Here is a 25,174-nt window from a genome sequence, read left to right on the forward strand (position 1 = left end):
TCCATCGATGTGCACGCGTACAGTGGGCGTGCGCGCCCCTATACGCCAGGAAAATATGACAAATGTTATATCATTTTGAAGCCCCGGATGTTAGCTTTCCAACGCAACTAGAACCGCCTCATTTGGACCTCTGTAGCTCAAGTTATGGTCGATTGAGTGTGAAGAGGTCAGGCTTGACAGCTTTGCGGTTCCTTCATTTCTTCATGAGTTCTCCCACTTTGGATGATTTTCTCCTCACTTCTTCCATCCAATACTTGCCTTATGAACCTGAAATTACTCAACAAACACATCAAGGCATCGAATGGAATTAAAGTGAATTGAATTTAGCTATTTTAAGGCCTAAAAAGCATGTTTTTATATTTAAGCACAAATCAAGGGAGAATTGTAAAACCATGCTATTTCATTGAATAAATGTGCGAAAAGTTGATAAAATCCTCCAAATTAAGCACAAGATAAACCACAAAATTGGGGTTTATCAATGCATCGTAGAATGGTTGTTGCTCATGGCACATTGGAGGATGTTATTGCCGAAAGGGTTGATCAAATCCTTGTGGCTCCTCCCATCTTTGATTGTTCCAACCTTGATGCATGCTTTCATTGTAATCTCCTCTTCCTACAACATGATTGTAACCAAACTCATAGCCAAAGGGGTGAGAATTCATAGTATCAAGAGAAAATAAAAACAAAAACTAATAAGGAATAATGAAACTAAACTCCTAAAACTAGAAACAACTAACAAAGAAATGAAAATAAAAAAATTATTCACAATAACCAATAATAAGGCACACGTTTGCAATTCCCCAGCAACGGCGCCATTTTGATGAACGGATTTTTGTGTGGTTTAGAATTTCACAAATGAATTCTCGTTGCAAGTATAGTTTCTAAACCAACAAATAATCCTTTCATGCAAAAAATTGTTTGTCACAAGTAACAAACCCCTAAAATTAATAACCGAAGTATTCAAACCTCGGGTCGTCTCTCAAGGAATTATAGGAAAGTGTAGTTATTATTGGTTATGAGATAGTATAATTTTGGGTTTTTGAAAGGTTGAACAGGGAATGTAAATGATAACAAAATAAACTAATAATTATGAAAAGTCCTAGCAAGGATTGATAATAATTGGAAGTCCTATCCTCATTATCATCATCAATTGTGACAAGAATCGTCCATTGCTCCACTTAGTCAACCTCCAACTATGAAGGAAAGTCAAGTGGAAATAATCAATTTGATTCCTCAAGTCCTAGTCAACTCCTAAGAAAAGACTAGCTTTAGTGGAATTCAAATCAACTAGTAACTTTCAATTGCTAATCAACAAAAGAGTTTGATAACTCAAGAGTCTCCAATTACTCAATCTAAGCTAAGAACATAAAAAGCTCATTTAAAATCCAACCAAGCATTTTATCAAACACTTGAAAAGCACAACATAAAAGTATAGAAAAGCAATATGAGATAATAAAATCCAAACAACTAATTGAAAGCATCAATAACATAAATTGAAGAAAGTAATCATAAATATGAAATACCTCAAATTGCATTAAATAGAAAATTAAATCTAACATGAGAATTTATAAACTAAAGTGGCAACATAAAGTAATCAATAAGGGAAATAAATAAACTAGAATCCTAGAGAAATTAAAAGTAGAAGAGAAACTAAATTTAAATAAGATAGAATTCAGAAATTGAAAAGGAATAAATTAAGAACCCTAAAACCTAGAGAGAGAAAATTACATCTAAAACCTAAAATTATGTGAATGAATGTTGTTTTCCCTTATTCCCCCACTCTGCAGCCTCTAATCTGTGTTTTTGGGCTTGGAACTAGGCCAAAAAGATCCTAGAAATTACCCTCAGCATTTTCTTATACGTACAGCATGTGGCTCTGTCACACGTACGCGTCACCCACGCGTACGCATCGCTGAACTTTCGCAAGGTCACACGTACACGTGATGCACGCGTGTGCATCACTTAACTGCATGGCAACTATAAAAAATTACATATCATTTTGAAGCCCCGGATGTTAGCTTTCCAATGCAACTGGAACTGCCACATTTGGACTTCTGTAGCTCAAGTTATGGTCAATTTAGTATGAAGAGGTCAGGGTTGACAGCTTAACAATTCCTTCAATTTCTTGTATTCCTTCCACTTTTGTATGCTTCCTTTCCATCCTTTAAGCCATTCCTGCCCTATAAATCCTAAAAACACTCAGCAAACATTTCACGGCATCAAATGGTAATAAGAGAAGATTAATAATTAGCAAATTTAAGGCCAATGAAACATGTTTTCAATCATGACACAAAATTAGGAAGAAAAATATAAAAATGCGAATTATATGAATAAGTGTGAGTTTAGTGGATAAAATCCACTCAATTAAGTACAAGATAAACCCTAAAAATGGGGTTTATCAACCAACCCACGCGTGCGCGTGCCTTACGTATACGCATGACCCAAGCTTTTTAGCTAAGCCACGCGCACGCGTCACCCACGCGTACGCGTGGGTACAAAATTTCACATTCCAAGCCATTTTTCCCGAGAGTTGTGCCTGCATCGCGCGAACATTCTGCCTTTGGCACAAAGCTACTCACGCGTATGCGTACACGTGGCTCTCTAAATAAGCCATCGACGCGCACGCGTGGTATACGCGTACGCGTCGCTTCCACTGCACCATTCCCACGCGCACGCGTGATGTACGCATACGCGTAGATGCCCTTATTTCATCCATCTTCTTTTCTCATCATCTTTCTATTTCTTCTCTTCTCCTTTCTTCCTCCCTTCTCCTATACCTCATCCAACATTACCAGACACCATCAACCATTAGTTAGTTTAGCTAGTTAGCTATTTTGATGGTTTAAATTTTGTTTAATTTTCCATTTTTCATGATGAGTGTTGGATTATTGATTTTGTTTACTATATATTGCTGCTTATTACTAATTGAATGCTATTTTAGCATAATCTTTGTGTTAATTGTCGATGTTGGATTCTATTGTTGATGTTATATTTTGTTACTTGGTTTTGAATTCTTTACGCTTTTCATTTGTGAATACCAAGTGAATGAGAATTGCCTTCAAGCTTGTAAATCTTTTTGAATTGCATGATTTGGCCACCATGTAATTTGAATCCTATTCTTTGATTAGGCAATCTCTTGATATTGGATGTTGTACTTTTACCTTAATGCCTTGTGCTTCTTGAACATATGCATCCATATGTTTTGGCTTGAATGCTCTCATGCCTCTTTATTGCTTGATTGGTTGTCTTCACCTACAAGTTCAGAGCATCTCAAGCACGCTAAGATAAGTGACGTGCATGCTTCTTTTGTGACATCGCCTTTCATGCTAGTGTGTGTTCTAAACTGCGCGCAATTTAGAAGTCACACACCTATTTTTCATTAATGTCACACTAATTCACTCACCCCATTCTAGTGATTTACCTTATTCCAACAAGTTACGCTTCCTTGCTTTTGTATTTTCTTATCTTATGGTGTTATTTTCTGTTTTTCATGATTCCTACACCACAAGCAAAAACGGAAGCGGGAGAAAGAACACGCAGCACTGGTTGACCTACCAGCTAAAGGTAGCAACTCGGAAAGTCACCGTACCCCCTTGCTCATCTCAGAATGCACCGAGGACGGTACAAAATTTTAAGTGTGGGGAGGTCGTCCGACCATTCGGCGCTTTTGGGTGACAAATTTCTAATCCCAACACTTTTGCATTTCATTTCATTTCTTAGGTCTTTTTAGGAATTTTTTACTGAATTTTCTTAATTTTGCATGTATACATAATAAGCTTAGTCAAAATAATGAAATTTTTCGAGAAAATTATCTATAGGGCATTGACATTCCAATTGATTTGAGTAAAAATCTTTTCATTGAACTTGCTTGAATTATATATATATATTGTGGAACATGTTTTGAGCTAAGAACACAAGCTTGTGAGTTTTGAGCCTAATGGTGTGGTTACATCTTATAACCACTATTTTTCCTTCTTGTGTGCATTGTTCTCTTTCTATAATTGTAATCTTTGATTTGTTTGATTCTTTATGTCTATTATTTTGTGTATTCATGCACTTATATGATTGAGGCCATCATTTCAAATAGCTCACTCACCCAAATAGCCTTACCTTTTATCTTCCATTGTTAGCCAATTTGAGCTTACGATTAACCTACTTTGTTCTTAAATTTAGCACATTACAAGCCGTAAAGCGAAAAACAATAAATGTCCTTATTTGGATCTTTGATTAGCTTAGGCTAGTGTGTGTGTCTCATTCAAGTGCGGCGAAACTTGGAACATTGGTTGGGAAAAAGGGTAGTTTGTGTCTCTATTGTAAATATTGGGAATGGGGTACATGCTCATGTGTTAATTAAATGCAAAACCATATGCATTGATGCTTTTGCACATACTTTATTGCAAAAAAAAAAAAGCAAACAAAAAAAATGATGAGAAAATAAAAAGAGAATATATATATATGAAAAGAAAAAAATAGAAAAAGAAAGAAAAATATAAAGAAAGAAATAAAAAGGGGACAAAATACCCCAAAGTGAAGCAATAACAATCAATACATATGAGTTGTGAAATGAAAAAGAAATGCATGAGTATGTGAAAAAGTGAAAAATGGATAGTTAGGCTAGTTTTCAATTGTATAGGTTGTCATAGGTTAGGTGGGAAGTTTAAGTTGATCAAAGATTCAAATTTCAAGTCCACTTGACCAAATATGCTTTCCACCTTGACCCTAGCCCCATTACAACCTATGAAAAGACCTCATGATATTTGTATTCATGCATGAAATAAATGTTGATTGTTAGATGAAAAACGAATCTTGGAAAGTATGATTAGGAGAGAATTCAGTGGATCGACCCTAAACACTTGAGCGACTGGAGTGCAAACACTTCCGGTGAGGGTTCGATTGCTCAATTACATGTTTTCACCTATGATCATCTCTTCTTGCAAGTTTATAAAAATATTTAATAACTCAATTCAATTGCGGATTAGATTTGCTATTGCCTTAGCCCTTGTGCCTATATATGTTCTCTTGGGAATTGATTTATTTTGACCAAGCAATTGCATTCATATAGATAGTTGCATATAGATAGATTGCATTTAGTTAGTTTACATTTTAATAAATGATGATACCCTTTGTCTTTCTCTTGGTTTAAGCAGTAGGACATGCTTGGTTTAAGTGTGGGGAGATTTGATGCACCGCTATTTGGTAGTGCATCCTATGCTGAATTTAGGGGATTTTATGACTTTTTACCCACATTTATTCAATGAAATAGCATTGTTTCATGATTGTCTCCTAATTTGTGCTTAAGTGTGAAAACATGCTTTTTAGGTCCTTAATTGCTAATTTTGATTCACCCTTGATTCCACTAAATACCTTGATATGTTTGTTAGTGATTTCAGGTTGAAAGGGCTAGGAATGGATCAAAGGAATGAAGAGAAAAGCATACAAAGTGGAGAAACCATGGAAAATCAAGGATTGGAAAAAATTCACTCCACGGGCACGCGCAGCAGACGTGCATGCGTGAAATGATGAGGTCGCATGGCAACGCGTACGCGCACATGACGCGTATGCGTGGATAGCAATTTGTCAAGCGATGCGTACGCGTGCTGTACCCATACGCGTCGGTGTTCGCACGTGACCCACTTAAAGTGAATCTGCTGGAGGCAATTTTTGGGCTTCCCAGGCCCAAATCTAACTCGTCTCTGATGCTATTTAACCCAAGGACTGAAGGGGAATCACAACTTATGAACACATTAGTTAGTTTTAGTTTAAGTTTTGGAGGGAAAGTTAGTTTCTAGAGAGAGAAGCTCTCTCTTCTCTCTAGAATTAGGGTTAGGTTAGATTAGGATTTCTTAGATCTAGATCTAATTCTTCTCTTGCTTCAATTTTCCTTTTGTTCTATGAATTCTTATGTAGATCTCTATTTCTCTTTCAATACAATTTATGATCTCCATGTCTTTTCATGTTTGATTTGGTTTTCTATCATTGATCTCTTGCTATTGTACTTAGATCTCTCTTTATTTCTTGCAATTCTTATGTTTACTCTTATTGCCTTTTATGTGTTTGACGAAATGCCTCTTTTAGCTTTAGTGTAGATTTTTCACCTCTTGACCTAGGAAGAGTAATTGGTGACTCTTGAGTTATCTAATTTCTTTGATGATTGATAATTAGAAGTTGCTAATTGACTTGAATGCCACTAAAGCTAGTCTTTCATCTAGATTTGGCTAAGACTTGTGGACTCAAGTTAATCCATCCAATTGACTTTCCTCCATGGTTAGAGGTTAACTAAGTGGGAGTAATGGATAATTGTTGTCACAATTGATGAGGATAATGAGGATAGGACTTCTAGTTCTCATACCTTGCCAAGAGCTTTGTTAATTGTTAGTTTATTTCTTTTGCCATTTATATTTCTTGTCTATTATCTCAAAACCCTCATACATACCTCATAACTAATAACAAGGACACTTTATCGCAATTGCTAGGGAGAACGACCTGAGATTTGAATACTTCAGTTATTATTTTTAGGGGTTTGTACTTGTGACAAACAAAATTTTGTATGAAAGGATTATTGTTAGTTTAGAAACTATACTTGCAACGAGAATTCATTTGTGAAATTCTACACCATCAAAAATCCATTCATCAGTAAGATTTGTTTTTGAGCATCTTGAAATAAGTCTATGTATATAAAGCTATGTGAATATAAATATTTTTGTGATTAAGTGATTTAAAATAATGTCTCCTTTTGTTTTCTTAATTAAAGTTTCGGTTCATATTCATGATAAACCCCGTTTTTAGGGTTTATCTTGTGTTGAATTTAGAATATTTTATCAACCTTTTCTCTCATTTATTCAATGAAATAACATGGTTTTGTGATTCTTCCTTAATTTGTGCTTAAATGTGAAAACATGCTTTTAGACCCTTAATTTGATCATTTTAATCTTCTCTTGATTCCACTAGATGCCTTGATGTGTTTGTTAGTGATTTCAGATTGAAAAGGCTAGGAATGGATCAAAGGAGTGAAGAGGAAAGCATGCAAAGTGGAGAACACATGGAAAAAGCCAAAGATTTGGATGCACCCATCCACGCGCACACGCAAGGGATGCGCACGCGTGGATCGTAAAACCCCGAGGACGCGCATGCGTACTGTACGCGTACGCGTCAGTGCTGGCACGTGATTTTTGAGTGAAATCATGCCCAGCAAATTCACAAAGGCTGTGGGGCCCAATCTGAACCAACTTTGACCCCAAAACACTTAAAAGGACCAGGGATTGAAGGGGAGAGGCATCATTGGGGGATTCCATCACTTCACACATTAGATCTAGTTTTAGTGTTAGTTTTAGAGGGAGAAGCTCTCCCTTCTCTCTAGAATTAGGATTAGGTTTAGGTTAATAAGCTTAGATCTAGGTTTTAATTCATGCTTTCATCCAATTCTACCTTTCAATTCTTTGTAGCTACATCTTGTTCTTCTATTCTCTTGTTGTAATTTCTTCTATTTTTTGTTTCTATACTTTGTTGTTGATCTACTCTTGTTCCTCTTATTTTCTTTTAATGCAATTTGAGGTAATTCATGTTAATTGCATTCTCCTTTCTTGTTGTTGCCAATTCTTTGCAATAAATTGTTGTTAGATTTTATTCTTGTTGTCAATTTACTATGCTTTTCTTTTATGCCTTCCAAGTATTTGTCAAAATGCTTGAAAGGATGTTAGAGTAGAATTTTATGTTCTTAGCTTGGGAAGGCAACATAGGAATTCTTGAGTCACTAATGTCCAAGTGATTGATAGTTGGTAGCCATTAACTTTAGCTCTCATTAATTCAATTAGTGAATAGCTAGGACTTATGGACTTGGATTGATATAGCTCACCTGACTTTCCTTTACTTGTTAGGGGATGACTTAATGGGATTGATTCTTGCAATTATCATATTGTGGTTAGTGATAAGGATAGAGATCCTTGACCACCAAACCTTGCCAAGACCTTTTCATCATTTGAATTCCTTTGCAATTTACTTTTCTTGTTTCTCATCCAAAACCCCAAAATATACATGTCCATAGCCAATAACAAGAACACTACCTTGCAATTCCTTTGAGAGACGACCCGAGTTTTAAATACTTCGGTTATTAGATTTATTAGGGGTTTGTACTTGTAACAAACAAATTTTTGCATGAAAGGATTATTGTTGGTTTAGAAACTATACTTGCAACACGATTTCATTAGTAAAATTCTACACCATCAATTTACCGTTTATCAATTCACGAAGGCTTAATATTAAATAAAAATAGTATAGAATAAAAAGGTTTAGAGGTAAGTAACGCCTGAGCTTTTAGTACGATCATGAGGTGCTAAAAGTTAGGGTGTTAGAAATCACTTCAAAGTTTGCTAAAAAACCCAAATCATACTCTTTTCTTTAGTTAAATCAAAATCAAATAAAATAATTTTTCAATCAAATTAACCAAAATAAAACTTCCAAATTCTCATAAAAATTTCGGCAACACCTCCTCTAAAACCTGGACTTTGCCACACTTTTCGGGTCCCAACCAACCCATTTCTCGAACTCTTCTCAAATCATTTTCCAATAATCAAACCAATTCTAATATTAAATCATTTCCAAGTCTCAAATCATTTCTAATAAATCAAACCAATTTCAATATCAAAATCATTTCCAAATCTCAAAACATTTCTATTAAATCAAACTAATTCTAATATCAAAATCATTTCCAAATCTCAAATCATTTCCAACCTTAAATTATTTTCAATATCAAATTATTTCCAAATCTCAAATCATTTCCAAACATCGAAACATTTTCAATCCAATGCCGAAAACAAAGAAATCATTATAACTAAAATTGCATCAAGCATTCAGTCTCAATAATAAGAAACAACCAAAACCCAATCATTATCATAACAACTTCAAACCAAGCATAAAACCCAATTAAACAATTTCAATCGATTAATAAACCAACCAATCAAACAATGACATTCATTCAAATTAACTCAGTTCAATCCATAAGACTTACAAAATCATCAAAATACATTTTTTGTATTAACATCGACTTGTAATAATTCTTGAAAGTAAAAAGAGTTTAAGAAAAAGCCCCTACCTAGAATAATCGAAACCTGAAAGCTATAAAACGTGTCAAAACCCCTTTCTACTAGCCCATAGCAACGACAGCATTAACCACAACATGCAATAACCAGAACTCGACCCTATGTTACAAAACCCCAGAATCTTCACCAAATTCATAACAGAATACATATACACTAGCGGTAAGGGTTTTCAAGACAGGAATGACTTATTGCGGCTAAAGAGGAACAACACAATGGAGCGACAGCAGCTCTAGCTGTGTTCCCAGTGACCAGAATGTTAAACGGTACTGAGGAACCCCTGGCGACAATGGAGCAGCACAACAGCGGCAAACCAACTCCTCCCACAGCTCTTTCACGTTTGCAGTAGTAACGGCTTCCTGCGGTGATGGCCCAAGCAATGACGGCGGCGACGAAAACAACAACAGTAGTGGCAACACGGTGGCCACTCGTAACCGTTGTGTTTTTCCATCTTCATGGGCTCCCTCTTTCCCTTCGCAAGCTCGCATCTACAACGGAGACGGCCTCCTCGCGGCTCCACGATGGCGATGACAACGATGTGGTGCAGGACAGCTCCTCCTCTTCTGGTGCGTCGCGTCCTCAGTAGCAGCAGTGGCCCCTCCTCGTGCGGTGCTCTCTCTCTCGATGCCTCCTTCACCCTTGGATAGCGACAGTGACGCGGCGACGATGGCGACGTGACAACACCGGCGGCAACGTGGCGCAGCAAGGCCCGGCAGCAACGACTCCCTCCTCTGTTTCGTTCTCTTCTCTGTTCCCTCACTCTCTCGATCTGCATCTCTCTTTTCTTTCTTTCTTCCACGGTGAGGAGTATGGGAAAAAGGGGGTGGCAGCGTGACATAAGGGATGGTGAGGCCGTGAGGGGGTGTGTGTGTGTTGTGTAAATTAGGGTTAGGGTTTTAATTTTAGAAAAAGGGGTAAGGGTAGGTTGGTAATTTCAAATAAAAATAGGGATAATATAGTAATTGAAAACCAATTTTAATCCAACAATAATTATATAAAAAAATACTATTTGTTCATCAATTTACAAATCATTTTCAAATAAATACTCTAATCCAAGAATTAGAGATAATCAAATTAATTTTCTTTTATTCATAAAATAAGGTTCAAAATCTAAATATTCAAATTAAAACATATAAAATTCTCATTATCTTTTACTTACTAAAACTTTAAATTATAATAAAGAAATTGTCTAGTTTAATATAAAAATCTCTAAAAATACAATACTTAATAAATATAACAAATCATAAATAATTGATTATTTAATTTTCAAAAATTCAGGGTCTTGCAGACACATGACTTGGTTTTATGCATGGTATGTGCACAAAACTTTTTCAATTCTGTAACACCCCTCATGTATACGCATGGGACATGTGTACGCGTGACCTCAATTTTGTGCAACTTCTGCAAAATTCAATTTTTAACTATAAATTTCAAACAAGCAAAACTTTTTTGCTAAAAATTATTTTTCATCCGTTCTTTGAACGTCATAAACTACTCAGACCCAATTTTCATTCAAGACAAGATTCACGAAATTTGAAGGTCCGAGAACCAAGTTATGGCCCATCGAAATTTGTTAAAAACTGGTTTTTGTTATAAAATAACTAAATAAATAAATAAAGAAGAGGTAATAAAAATTAAGAAATATGAAGAGAGAGAAAGAAGTATTGCAACGTAAAAGAGAGAGAGAGTATTTTATTGCTTGTTGTTGTGTAAAAAGCCTCAGCCTATGCCCCTATTTATACATGTGCAAGGCTTTACTTTTTCAAACTATATTAAATACAATCATCCTTGAGAATGGGCATCCACATAAGATGTGATAAAGTATTCTTATCACAACACTCCCCCTTGGATGACCATTTAGGATTATTGCCTCATTAAAACCTACTAAAGAAAACCCAATGGGAAAAAAACTTTAGTGAAGGAAAAAGAGTACAATATCCTTTGTGATGGGGACTGCCTCATTAAAAACCATGTCAAGAAAAATACAATGGGAAAAAAACCTGACTAAGGAAAAAAGAGTACAGTCTCCCCCTCTTGCCGACATCATTTAATGTCTCGAAATCGGTGCATCCCAATCTCATGTACCAATCTTTCAAAGGAGGATTTTGGGAGTGATTTTGTGAATAAATCTGCCAGATTGTCACTTGAACGGATCTGTTGGATATCAATTGTCCCTTGATTTTGAAGATCATGAGTGAAGAAGAATTTGGGAGAAATATGCTTTGTTCTATCGCCTTTGATGTATCCGCCTTTAAGTTGAGCAATGCATGCTGTATTATCTTCAAACAGGACAATTGGAGCTATCTTATGATCAATCAGTCCACATGATGACAAAATATATTGAATAAGACTCCTCAGCCAAAAACACTCGCGACTAGCTTCATGAATCGCCAGTATTTTAGCATGATTAGAGGAGGTTGCTTCTATCGTCTGTTTCGTGGACCTCCATGATATAGCTGTACCACCATATGTGAACAGGTATCCTGTTTGAGATCTCCCTTTATGTGGATCAGACAAGTATCCGGCATCTGCATAGCCAACTAGTTGTGACTTAGATCCATAGGGATAAAACAATCCCATATCAACCGTTCCATGAAGATATCGAAAAATTTGTTTGATTCCACTACAATGTCTTCTGGTTGGAAAGGAACTATATCTTGCTAGTAAATTTACCGCGAATGATATGTCAGGTGGTGTATTATTAGCAAGATACATTAGCGCTCCAATGGCACTAAGATATGGTTCTTCAGGACCAAGGATATCTTCATTCTCTTCTTTAGGACGGAATTGATCCTTTTCCATATCTAAAGATCTTAGAATCATTGGGGTACTTAATGGATGTGACTTATCCATATAAAATCTTTTCAAGATCTTTTCTGTGTATGTTGTTTGATGAATAAAGATCCCATTTTTTATATGCTCGATCTGCAGGCTGAGACAAAATTTAGTCTTTTCAAGATCTTTCATCTCAAACTCTTCTTTTAGAGTTTTTATAATTGTTGGAATCTCTTCAGGAGTCCCAATGATATTTAAATCATCAATGTACACAGCAATTATAATGAATCCAGATGCAGTTTTCTTTATGAAAACACAGGGACAGATATCATCATTCTTGAATCCATTTTTGGCCAGATACTCAATAAGACGATTATACCATATTCGTCTAGATTGCTTTAGAAGATATAAAGATCTTTGCAATTTAACTGAGTATAACCTTTGCGAATATTCACTGGATGGTTTAGATATCTTTAGTCCTTCAGGGACTTTCATATAGATATCCCGATCTAATGAGCTGTACAAATAGGCTGTTACCAGATCCATTAAATGCATATGCAGTTTATGATATGCAGATAAACTGACCAAATAACGCAATGTTATCACATCCACTACAGGGGAATACGTTTCTTCATAATCTATACCGGGCCTTTGTGAAAAACCTTGTGCCACAAGTCGAGCTTTATAGCGCACAACCTCATTTTTCTCATTTCGTTTTCTCACAAATACCCATCGGTATCCAAAAGGTTTTACATCTTCAGGTGTACGGACTACAGGTCCAAAGACTTCACGTTTTGCAAGTGAGTCTAATTCAGCCTTCATGGCTTCTTTCTATTTTGGCCAATCATTCCTTTGTCGATATTCTTCGACTGATCTTAGCTCAAGATCCTTACTTTCATACATGATATTTAATGCCACATTATATGCAAATATTTCATTGACAATTTTCTTATTTCGGTCCCATTTCTCTCCTGTAAAGACATAATTTATCGAGATCTCGTCATTTTCACAATTTTCAGGTACCTGAACGTCTTCTGGCATTAAAACTATATCAAAATTTTGGACAACTGCAGGTGTCTTTACTGTGTCTTTTTCAACAGGAATAGTATTTACCTCTTCTCTCTTTCGAGAATTTTTATTTTTGGAATCGACAGGCCTGCCACGCTTCTGGCGTGTATTTGCTTCAGTGGCTATTTGTCCTATTGGGACATCAATTCGAATTTGGGCATTTTCTGCCCTGCCACGCTTCTGGCGTGAATTTGCTTCAATGGCTACTTGTCCTACTGGGACATCAATTCGAATTGGAGCATTTTCTGCTGGTATATAAGATTTGGTTATCCTCTTTGTATCGAAAAATGCATCAGGCAATTCATTTGCTATTCTTTGCAAATGTATAATCTTTTGAACTTCTAGTTCACAATGCCCTGATCAAGGATCTAAATGCATCAACGATGATGTATTCCAATTAAGTTCCTTTTCAGGAAACTTATTCTCTCCCCTAATATTGGAAATTTTGATTCATCAAAATGACAATCCGTAAACCGGGCTTTAAATACATCTCCCATTTGTATCTCAAGATACCTTACTATAGAGGGAGAATCATATCCAATATATATCCCCAATTTTCTTTGGGGTCCCATTTTGGTGCGATTAGGTGGTGCAATGGGAACATATATCGCATACCTGAATATTCTTAAATGAGAAACATTTGGATGCTGGCCAAAAGCTAGTTGCATAGGAGAGAACTGATGATAACTCGGTGGCCTCAAACGAATAAGTGCTGCGGCATGTAAAACAGCATGCCCCCAAACCGAGGTTGGGAGATTTGTTCTCATAAGGAAAGGTCTAGCAATCAATTGGAGGCGTTTAATAAGTGATTCTGCTAACCCATTTTGTGTGTGAACATAAGCTACTGGATGTTCAACACTTATTCCATTAGCCATACAATAAGCATCAAAAGCTTGGGAAGTAAATTCACCAGCATTATCAAGACAAATTACTTTGATTGGATTTTCTGGAAATTGTGCTTTTAATCGAATAATTTTGAGCTAGTAATCTCACAAACGCCAGGTTGCGAGAAGATAATAAGCACACATGTGACCATCTCGAAGATGCATCTATCAAGGCCATAAAATATCTAAAAGATCCACATGGTGGATGAATAGGTCCACATATATCACCTTGAATCCTTTCTAGAAATTCAGGGGACTCAAATCCAACCTTTACTGGTGATGGTCTTAAAATTAACTTCCCTTGAGAACATGCAGCACAACAAAATTCACTAGTTATAAAAATCTTCTGGTTCTTTAGTGAATGTCCATGGGAGTTTTCAATAATTCTCCGCATCATGGTTGTTTTCGGATGACCCAATCGGTCGTGCCAAGTTATGAATTCATTTGGGCTAGTAAACTTTTGGTTTACAGTAGCATGTGATTCAATTGCACTAATCTTGGTATAATATAACCCAGATGAAAGTGAGAGAAACTTTTCTAATATAACTTTCTTATTTGAATCATGAGTTGTGATACATAAGTACTCATGATTTCCCTCATTCATAGTCTTAATATGATATCCATTTCGGCGAATATCTTTAAAGCTCAATAAGTTTCTTCGAGACCTGGTAGACAATAGTGCATTATTTATTATGAATTTTGTACCTCCAGGAAACAAAATTATAGCTCTTCCGGAGCCTTCTATCACATTGCCCGAGCCAATAATAGTATTAACATATTCTTCTTTTGGCACAAGATGGTTAAAATATATATCACCTTTAAGAATAGTGTGCGAACTTGCACTATCCACAAGGCAAATATCTTCAGAATATGTCCTTGCCATTTTTCTTCAAAGACGAATGATAATAATAATAATAAAATGAGTAGAAGTACATGCACAGTAAAATTATTCACATGAATACTTAACAAACACATACACATATCAAACTATTCCATCATTGATCAAATAGCCAATATTTCCTTCAGAATCCTTAAAGAAATTAGATACATCATAATGAGTGGTGGAATTTTCATCATTTGAAACAAAATTTGTTTCCTTTCCTTTGTCATCCCTTTTCAATGATGCTTGATAAAGATCAACTAGGTGCCTTGGGGTACGACAGGTACGTGACCAATGGCCCTTTCCACCACAACGGAAGTATTTATCCTCAATTGATTTACTTTGCCCATTATTTCTTTCTTTATCCCACTTCTAGTGAGATCCTCTCTTTTGAACATAATTCCTTTTCCTTCCATAATTTTTCTTGTTACTAAAACCTTGCCATTTACCTCTTCTGGGGTAGTTTTCTGCATTTACTTAAGGAAATGGGGTGGCGCCAGCTGGGCGCGCTTCATGATTCTTTTAAGAGTAACTCATTGTTGCGCTCAGCAACAAGAAGGCAAGAAATTAGCTCAAAAAAATTTTTTAAATCCTTTTTCTTGATTGCTACTGCAGGAGCACATTCGAGGCATGGAAGGTCGAGAAAGTTTTCCCTACCATATCGGGCTTGAGGAAGTATCACATGATTTTACCTTTTTTCAAAGTCTTTCCACAGATATGCAGGATCTTTTAATGTGGGATATTCATTTTTCAATCATACGTCAAGATGACGATGAAGGAAAATCATGGCCTTGGCTTTATCCTTCTGGGATGCATTATTTTTAACCTTAATGGTATCTCCAAGATCCATTGAATCAAGATGGATTTTAACATCTAGTATCCATGATAAATAATTATTTTCAGATATATCAAGAGCATTATATTTAAGATGAAAGAGTTTCGACATAATAAAAATTTGTTACCTGAAGTCTTCCTAAAACTTCGTTAGAGCTTCGTGCTGATAACGTGTTATAAAATAACTAAATAAAAAAATAAAGAAGAGGTAACAAAAATTAAGAAATATAAAAAGAGAGAAAGAAGTATTGCAACGTAAAAGAGAGAGAGAGAGAGAGAGAGAGAGAGAGAGAGAGAGAGTATTTTATTGCTTGTTGTTGTGTAAAAAGCCTCAGCCTATGCCCCTATTTATACATGTGCAAGGCTTTACTTTTTCAAACTATATTAAATACAATCATCCTTGAGAATGGGCATCCACATAAGATGTGATAAAGCATTCTTATCACAACAGTTTTTACCCAAATGTTCACTTTTGCCATTTTTAAATTCAATTCCATTCCATTCCAAAACCACTCACAAACCCCACCTTCTCTACTCCCAATCATCAATTTCTAATCAATCCAAGCCTAATTAACCCAATTATCAAATCAATCATTCATTTCCAACAATTTTCATCAATATTCAATATCAACAATCCAATCATTCACTCAATTTCATAATTAATTATAACACTCATTTCTTCAATCATAATCCCCACACTTTCCTTCACTTACCACGTGGGGATTTCTCACTGCATCACGGCCTCTGGTCCAAATTTTTACCAATCATCAATGGTATCATTATACATCAAATTTCATTCAACATACTCACCATATCTCATATCCAAGCTCAACAACAATTTAATTCATAATTCACAATAACAACCAACAATCAATATTCAACCAACTAATCACAAACACAAGTAATTCCATTTAATTCTATCCTAAGGGCAATTAACCTAGGCATTCACATAATCTTCCAAAATATCTACTCAAAACTAAAACCCGCACCTCTTAGACGGTGGTTCTAACTCCTCAAATCAAATCCTTTCTGTCAGAACTCAAACTCCACCAATGCTACACCAAAGGGATCCTCACTCAATTTCGCACCGAATTTGCACCAAACTAATCCATTCCGCATCAATGCAAGCTATCCAAATACAATTCCATCTAACAACATTTAATTATCACAATATTCGCACTAAGTTCATAACTTAAATTCGTGCAAATTCAAAGGGGAAAGGTTTCTTACCTTATCTCTCGTAACCTTGGGTTAAAACTCCGCTAGAACTAATATTGAGCCTCTTCTAAATATTGAAAAATCGAATTTTCCTTAATACCCAAATCAAAAACATAAAATTGAAAGAAAGAAAGAAATGGGCAAGAAATTCAAAGTTCCTTTCCACTTTGTTCAGATAGAATCGAAGTGAATTCTAAGAGGAATGTGTAGTCATAAACGGCTCATCAATCAGAGCTATGGATTGAAAGTTATAAGGATTGGAAATCAATGGTGAATAGTGTTTGGTTAGGGCTAAGTGTTCTTCCTCTCTTCTTCTCTTCTCCATCGTGGAACATAATGAAAGGGGTGGTTTTAGTGATGAAATTATATAAGCGTAAGGTTATGTATGTGAGTTTGGGCCCAACATGGGCCTGTTTCACTCGTTTTAGCCCGTTGGCCGAATTTTGGGCCAAAACCATTAAGATTAGTGTTTCTATTTGTATTCTAAATGTATTTATTTTCCCCAACTATGAAATTTTAATTTCTTAACCATTTTTACTTAGAATTAATTTATATTTAGTTAAATGGATTTTACATCTTTCACATCTAAATAGAAAATTTGTCCTCAAAATTTAACGACAATTACTTGTAAATGGGTAAGGATAATCTTTCCTCATGTCTGACTCAAGCTCCTACATATGCTCCTCCACTCCAGCCCTACTCCAAGCAATTTTCATCAACAGAACTTCCTTTCTACGTAGTCGCTTGACACTGGTATCATCAACTTCCTTTCAACTGAATTGACTCGGGCTCAAGAACATGAGTTACATCAGAAGTATACTTCCAAAGCTGCGAAACGTGAAATATGTCGTGCAGGTTCGAAAGATATGGCAGTAAAGCCATCTGATACGCCATTGGTCCAATCATCTTTAGGATTTGAAACGGACCATGTAACGGGGGTTCAACTTCTTCATTTTTATCGCTCTTCTGATACCCGTAGTTAGTGTAACACTCAGAAACACATTATCGCCTTCATCAAACTCCAACGGCTTTCACCGCTGATCCACGTAACTTTTTTGACGACTTTGTGCTGTGAGAATTCTAGCTCAAATTCTTTTAATTTGCTCTGTCATCTCAGACACAAATTCAGGCCCCCAACAAACTCAATTCTCTGGCCTCAAAAACATAATGGAGATTGGCATTTCCTCCCATACAGAGCCTCATACGGAGCCATTCCGATGCTCACATGATAACTGTTGTACGCAAACTCAAATAGCAGTATATAACGATCCCAACTCATCAGTTGGTCCAGCACACAAACTCTCAACATATCCTCTAGCGTTTGTATCATTCTCTCTGATTGGTCATCGGTTTAAGGATGGTACATCGTGCTTAGGTACAATTGAGTTCTGAACACTTTCTGAAAAGCTTCCTAAAATTGTGAAGTGAAACAAGGATCTCTATCTGACACTGTGGTCGTAGGTACACTATGAAATCTCACTATCTCCTTAACATACAACCTCGCCAATTCCTCCAAGGAATAAGTCATACGGATAAGCAAGAAATGAGCGGACTTTGTCAATCTATCAGTAATTACCCACAACGCATCAAATACCGCTCTAGTCCTTCGCAAACCGGACACAAAGTTTATGGCAATACCTTCTCACTTCCACTGGGGAACCTCCAAAGGTTGCCATATCCTGGATGGCTTCTAGTGTTCAAGTTTTACTTTCTGACAAGTCAAACACTTAGACACGTGTACCGCGATGTCATTCTTCATTCTTGGCCACCAGAATATCGCCTTCAAATCATGATACATCTTAGTTGTTCCCAGGTGGATAGAAAACCAGCTCTTGTGAGCTCCTGACAACACTTCTTGTCTCAAATCTCCCACATTTGGCACACAAATCCTCCTATTATACCTCTAAATTTCCTTTCTGTCTTGGGTAACCTCTCCCTATTTCTTCTATCCAATTACTTGCAGCATCTTTTGCAACTCTAGTTCATCCTACTAAGCTTTCTGAATCTCAGCCTTAAATTTGCTAGAGAAGTGTAGCTAGTTCAAGCACACACTTCCAGCCACCACTCTAACATCCAAGTGAAGATCTGCACACTTACTCAGTAACTCTCCCTCCTACATGGTGCAATTAAAATTGGTCCTACTTCTGGCACTAAGTCCATCGCAAGTTCAATCTCTCTTTGAGGTGAAAATTTTAGTATATCCTCAGGAGATACCTCAGAAAATTCTCTCGCATTAGGGATTAGATCCAAATCTTGCTCATCACTAAATTCAAATAATAACTATATGCAACTATCAGCCCTTCTAATCCCTTATACATAAATCGAATTGAATGCTCAAACAATTCAACATGTGATGCATTGATAATCAGTTATGTCACTCCGAAGATCACCTTCGTATTTAATGCATAGTTCCAAAATCTGTTGGTGTATTCTGTCACTGTCATAGAACCCTGCTTCAGCTGTATAAGCTCTAACTCCTTAGCCGCCCTCACTGAGCTCGGAAAGTATTTCTTAGAAAGTTTAACTCGTAAAGCATCCCAAGTTATCATAGCATCACCTTGCTGCAACAGACGGTTAACTCCTTGCCACCAGAATTGTTCTTCTCCCTCAAACTTATACGTGGCAAATTCCACATATTGATCCTCAGGAACGTGCTAAGCTTGCATAGCCCTTTCTATAGCTAAGAACCAGTTATCTGCTTCTGTCAGATTAGTCATACCCCTGAAAGCTGGTGGATTCACCTTCAGAAAAATGGCTAAGGTCATTAGCCCTCTATTGGTTCCAGTCACCCCATTACCATTTTCTTTTTCAGCCTATTGCCCTAGAATCTTAGCCGTGGCCTGCATAGCGGCAGCCATATTTTCTAATGCGGCCATAAAGTTCACTGGGTTGTTGTCGGTTAGTTTTGATTCTGCATTACCTCTCCCTCGACCATGTCCGCGTCCACAATTGGGTCCTGTTCATACCAAAAAATTGATAGCAAGGAGATCAGTCTCAATATCTCAAGTTTAGTGCTTTAAAGTCCTAAAAGTATACTCATGAGCATGCTATGTTTATCAAGCAGATATCCTAAATAGATATACACAATTTAGAGTGTGCTCTGAAGCATAGTCAGTCCGTTCCTCAGGCTCTTTGGGAATGAATTGCTTTGATACCATAAATGTAACACCCTACCCTTCAAAGCCTTATAATTAAGTCATAATTCAATGAGAGTTTGGTGCTATGACACAAAGCTGAGATATAAATACTTATGTATAGAAGAAGGTAGTAAGCTAAAAGCCTATAAGAGGATTTAAACCTCGAAAGAATGACAATTCGTCAATCATTCACACTCTTTAACATATGTAAGTGCTTCGAAAAAGGTAGATAATTAAAAGCTTAAAAGAAGAATAGGAGTAAAGAGACATATATAAGCATATATAAATATTACTAGTCTCGGCCCGCAAAAATTAACCCGGCTAGAGTTACAACTGTAAAACAGTTTGACATACATAACCTATATCTCCAAAAATACACCATAAGCCTCTATAGGCACGTCTTTAAAATAAATACATCAGATAAGTGTTTCCAAAAGAAAGAGAATTCTAAAACCAAAATAGAAACAAAAGTCTTCTTCACCATCTTCTAGATAAGACTCTCGCTCATTATAGAGTGCTGGGACCTGCATCTGAAAAACAAAAATAATATATGGGTGAGAGCCCAACCCAAGGGTTCCCAGTAGGGTAAAAGGGCAGAAACAATACAATATAAGGTAACAAGAACTCTCTAAGAAATCTTAATCCTCAATGTTTCATTGATCCAAGCCTAGAGTTCCTACTAATCCATAAAATGGCAACTTACCTAAACGATTTTAATCTATCCATTATTCTTAGTCTTTCACAAACTCCAATCACCACATCGCATTAAGAATAACATTCAGCGTCACCACCACTAGCGTAAGGGATCTCTCAGTTATTCAAACACATACAAAACAATACAAAGAATACACGAATAGAGAGAACAGATAAAGCAATTAGCTCAAATAGCATATAGATACAATTATTCAACAAGGCAAGTCAAATACAAGATCTATCAATACACCTAAATGCAAATGATGCATGTCTGTCCTATGGCCAATGAGCTCATATGTCAGTTATACAGCTAAGCCCGACATGTCCAATAGCGAATCCTTGACAGTCCCTCGGTGCGCATATCCCGAAGAGGTATTCACTTCCCTTGGAGAAATTATCCAAAAAGGTCTAAGTGTCCGGCCACATCTTACGACGAAGAGTCAACAAAGTCTCAAATCTCAATCCAGAGCAGGTGGGGTGAACTACTGCATCTATCCAGTGTAACACCCAAACTTTTAACACCTCATGATCACACTAAAAGTCCAGGCGTTACCTACCTCTATACCTTTTATTTAGTACTATATTTATTTAATATTGAGCCTTCGCGAAAATACAGCCGGATTTTAATTATAAAAATGAATGTCTTTACTTTAAACCAGTTAGACACATAATCATATTCACATAGTATATAATATATAACGTTATTTAACAATTCTCAAATACAAGTCCTGTCCCTCTAAAAACTCAAAATGACAAATGACAAAGGGAAAAATCTCAACTAAACTAAAAACTAAAAAAAAAAAACAATTATATATATACATAAAGCTCTGAAGTTCAGTCACAATTTCGCGCCAAAAATTCTTGAACCTGTCACTGAATGTTGGGTATAAAAAAGGGTGAGAACAAGCTACACATTCTTAGGAGGAAAGAGAATACCATCAAAGCAAAGAAATACTTGCAAATAGAAAGAATTTCATTATAAAAATAATTTATCTTTGAAATAACCTTTTGGAAAAGCTTTATGGGAAGACTTACTTTGAAAGGTCATAAAAAAACTCTTTTGGTTTACAATTCCGTAAAATAAAGTGTTTAAAAAAAGAACGGACCAAAAATACGCCTAAGGGCTTCCTACATAACAAACTTACATCGCTCATTCCTATCCATCCTATACATAAACTAGAGAAATAAGGCAATACCTAGCCCAATATGCCTCAACCTTCCTCATCACAATAGAAACAACCTTCAGCATCACTACCGCTAGCATGAGGGTTCTCAATTTTTAAACACATACAAGGAATACATAAGTATGGAGAGTAGATACAGCAATTAGATCAAGTAGCAGGTAAATATAATATAACAAGTAAGCAAGCCAATTACCAATGCACAACCAAACAAAACATACAAATGCAAATGATGCATGTCTGCCCTATGACTAATGAGCTCAGCTGTCGATTATACAGCCAAATCCGACATATCCGGTAGCTAACCCAGATATGAAACACCACATCACAAAATAGGTATTACTCGTCTACCCATGCCGGCATTTCACCATAACCTGGAGTAGGCATTACTTATCAACTCAGGCAGGTGCCTCAAACCATAACCCGAATAGGAATTACTCATCTATCCTCAGGCCATGACTTGGATAGGAATTACTCATGTATCCCTAAAACCATCATTCGGATAGGAATTACTCATCTATCTTCAAAACCATCACTCAGATAGGAATTACTCATATCCTCAAAATCATCATCTTATTCAACTAGATCAACTTATCGTTAATTCAATCCTTCACGTCTCAATCTTTTTCAATATCAATCTAATACTCCCAAGATCCTCAACCATTATCTCATAATTCTTATAAATCACAACTTAACTATATATTCCACAGTATCTCTTTTCCCTTCAACCCCATTGCTTAACTCTAATAACATTATCTCATTTCACACTTCCTAAACCCGAACACGTGGATTAATAAGTAATTTAACTTTTTAAAACTTCAACTAAAGAAATAAATCCCTTTTTGTTGTTATTCAAAATTAAATAAGTTAAACCAAAAACTAATTTCAAAATCATTTCAAGCTTTAAAACTTTTTCAATAAGGTTCCAAGCCATATTAATTTAAAACTAAAAATTCTAATTGAAAACCCCAAAAGTATTTATCCTCAAATCCATTACTTTACTTGCTTTAAAATCTTAAAAAGTATTCAAGCCATATTTCTTTTGATGAATTAATCAAATTAAACTAATTTTTGAAACCACAGGCAAAACCTCCAAAACCCTTTGATTTTTACAAAATTTCCGACAGAACCTCCCCTAAAAATCGAAGTTTACCACCCTTCACAGGTTTCCTCAGTTCAACCTTAACCCAACGAAATCAGCATTTCAATTCAATATTTCTAAGTCCGTCATTCAAAATCAATCATTTTCAATTTCAATCTAAAATTCAGAATTAACATGACCAAACATCATAATATCTATCTTTCAAACACAACATATTCAATCACAGCAGAAAATTATTTACATCCCAAGCATTCATTCATTTTCAATAATCTACTAAAGTTGTCAGGTATTCAAAGCCTAAAATATTTTTATTTTAAAATAATCTCCTACCTTGAGGAATTAAGCCCGTACCAATTTTGACGCGATAAACCCTCCTTTCATGTTAATCTGTAGCAGTGGCGGCAACTGCAGAAATTTCCAAGCGGCCCAACCGCAATATCCAAAACTACAGCAACCACATAAACTTTAATCGCAGCAAAAAATTATCGCAACTCAACCCTAAGACATTAACGTTGCAAAATCCTCACAACAGATAGGATAATAGAGACAAAAGGGGTTTTCAGAGCAGAAGCAACTTACTGCACAAAAGGAAACCATGAATAGAGCAGCCACAGCTCCAGCGGCTGACTCTGGCGAGCTCCAGAAGCGGCAGCACTTGCCAGTGAGCACCCTGGCAGTGGCAGCAACACAGTGACCACCCACTACCACCGTCGCGTTTCCTCCATCTCTGTGGGCTCACACTGACAACGACACGCCCTCCTCTCAGCTCCACGGTGGCGACCACAGCAGTAAGGCACAATAGCAGCCTGGAACGGGTTCAGCAACGACGAAGACGAGCTCCTCTTCCTCGCATCGCGTCATCTCTCGTCTCCCTCACGGTGCTCGACGGCAACGTGTAGTGACGGCAGTGGCATTCGCAACTCCAGGGACGGTGACAGCTTAGTTCTTCTCCTCCGCGAAGTCCCTCTCATAAGCTTCTCTCCCTCAACTGTGCGACGGCACTGGCAGCGACGGCACGAGCTCTGGTGATAAGGAGCGATGGCGGCGCAAGGCAGCAGCCCCTCCCTGGCTGGCGTGCTCTCCTCCCTCTCCTTCCCGGTTCGCGTGTGTGTGTGTTTGGAAGGGGGTGGCGGCTATTTTGAACATTAGGGTTATGGGTATATTTTTGGGGATTTAGAGTTAGGATAAAATTAGGTATAAGGGTAATTTTGTAATTTTAAATAAAATTAGGAATAATTTAGTAATTTAAAATCAATTTAATTAAATAATAATTATATATAAAAATATTATTTATTCATCAATTTGCAAACTATTTTTAAATAAGTATTCTAATTTAAAATATAAGATAATATACTTAATTTTCTTTATTCACAAAAATAAAAGTGTTAAACTCTAAATCTCAATTATTTAAATCAAATCATATAAAATTTTTATTATTTTACAATTACTAAAATTTATAATTTAAATATGAAAATTATCCAATAATTTTAAAATTAGATTAAAATTTTAATTGAATTATCAAAACTTGATTTAATTAGTTTTAATAAAATAATTTCTGAAATTAAAGTCCTTAATGAATAAATAAATTGAAATTGAATCATAATAAGATTTTCAAAAGTTCTGGGTCTTACACCAAAGAAGCTTCAATCTCAATCCGGAGCAAGTGGGACAAACCACTGTATCTACTCAGGGAGTCACAAATCTCATTCTCAACCCTGAGCAAGTAGGGAAACTACACCTTTGCATCTACCTAGAGAGTCTCAAATCTCATTCCCATCCTAGAACAAGTGGGGTGAACCAAACTTTTGTATCTACTCAGGGAGTCTCAAATCTCAACTCGAAGCAAGTGGGGCGAAACACACCCTTGTAATCTACCTAGGGAGGTATCATTCTTAATCAAACTCATTTTCATCATCCAATCATGTCATCGCATCCCCTCCAATCAATTCCAACTCATTCCAATCTCAACCCAGAGCAAGTAGGATGAACCGCTGCATCTATCCGGGGAGTCTCAAATCTCAACCTAGAGCAAGTGGGACAAACCACACCCTTGCATCTACCCAAGTATGTACCATTCTCAATCAAACTCATCCTCATCATCGAATCATATCATCCCATCCCCTCTAATCACTTCCAATTCATTCCAATCTCAATCCAGAGCAAGTGGGGCAAACCACTGCATCTATCCAGGGAGTCTCAATCTCAACCCGTAGCAAGTGGGGGAATCTACACTCTTGCATTTACTCAGGGAGTCTCAAGTCAATTTAATATTCAGTAAGTTCATTACTCATAAGCTCTCATTAACCCATC

At 36.4% G+C, this 25,174-nt stretch overlaps 1 long non-coding RNA gene across 1 annotated transcript; it reads right to left on the reverse strand.

Moving 5' to 3' along the window:
• Positions 1 to 20,147: 20,147 nt before the first annotated feature.
• LOC107619788 (uncharacterized) lies at positions 20,148 to 24,019 on the reverse strand. Its single transcript, XR_001615798.3, has 3 exons — positions 23,444 to 24,019; positions 23,195 to 23,309; positions 20,148 to 20,418 (listed from the first exon to the last, which is right to left on the reverse strand). It is a non-coding gene; the product is annotated as an uncharacterized LOC107619788 (long non-coding RNA).
• Positions 24,020 to 25,174: the final 1,155 nt, after the last annotated feature.

This window comes from Arachis ipaensis, chromosome B9 (genome assembly GCF_059453495.1).
Source record: "Arachis ipaensis isolate K30076 ecotype BB chromosome B9, ASM5945349v1, whole genome shotgun sequence".
Taxonomy (NCBI): Eukaryota; Viridiplantae; Streptophyta; class Magnoliopsida; order Fabales; family Fabaceae; genus Arachis; species Arachis ipaensis.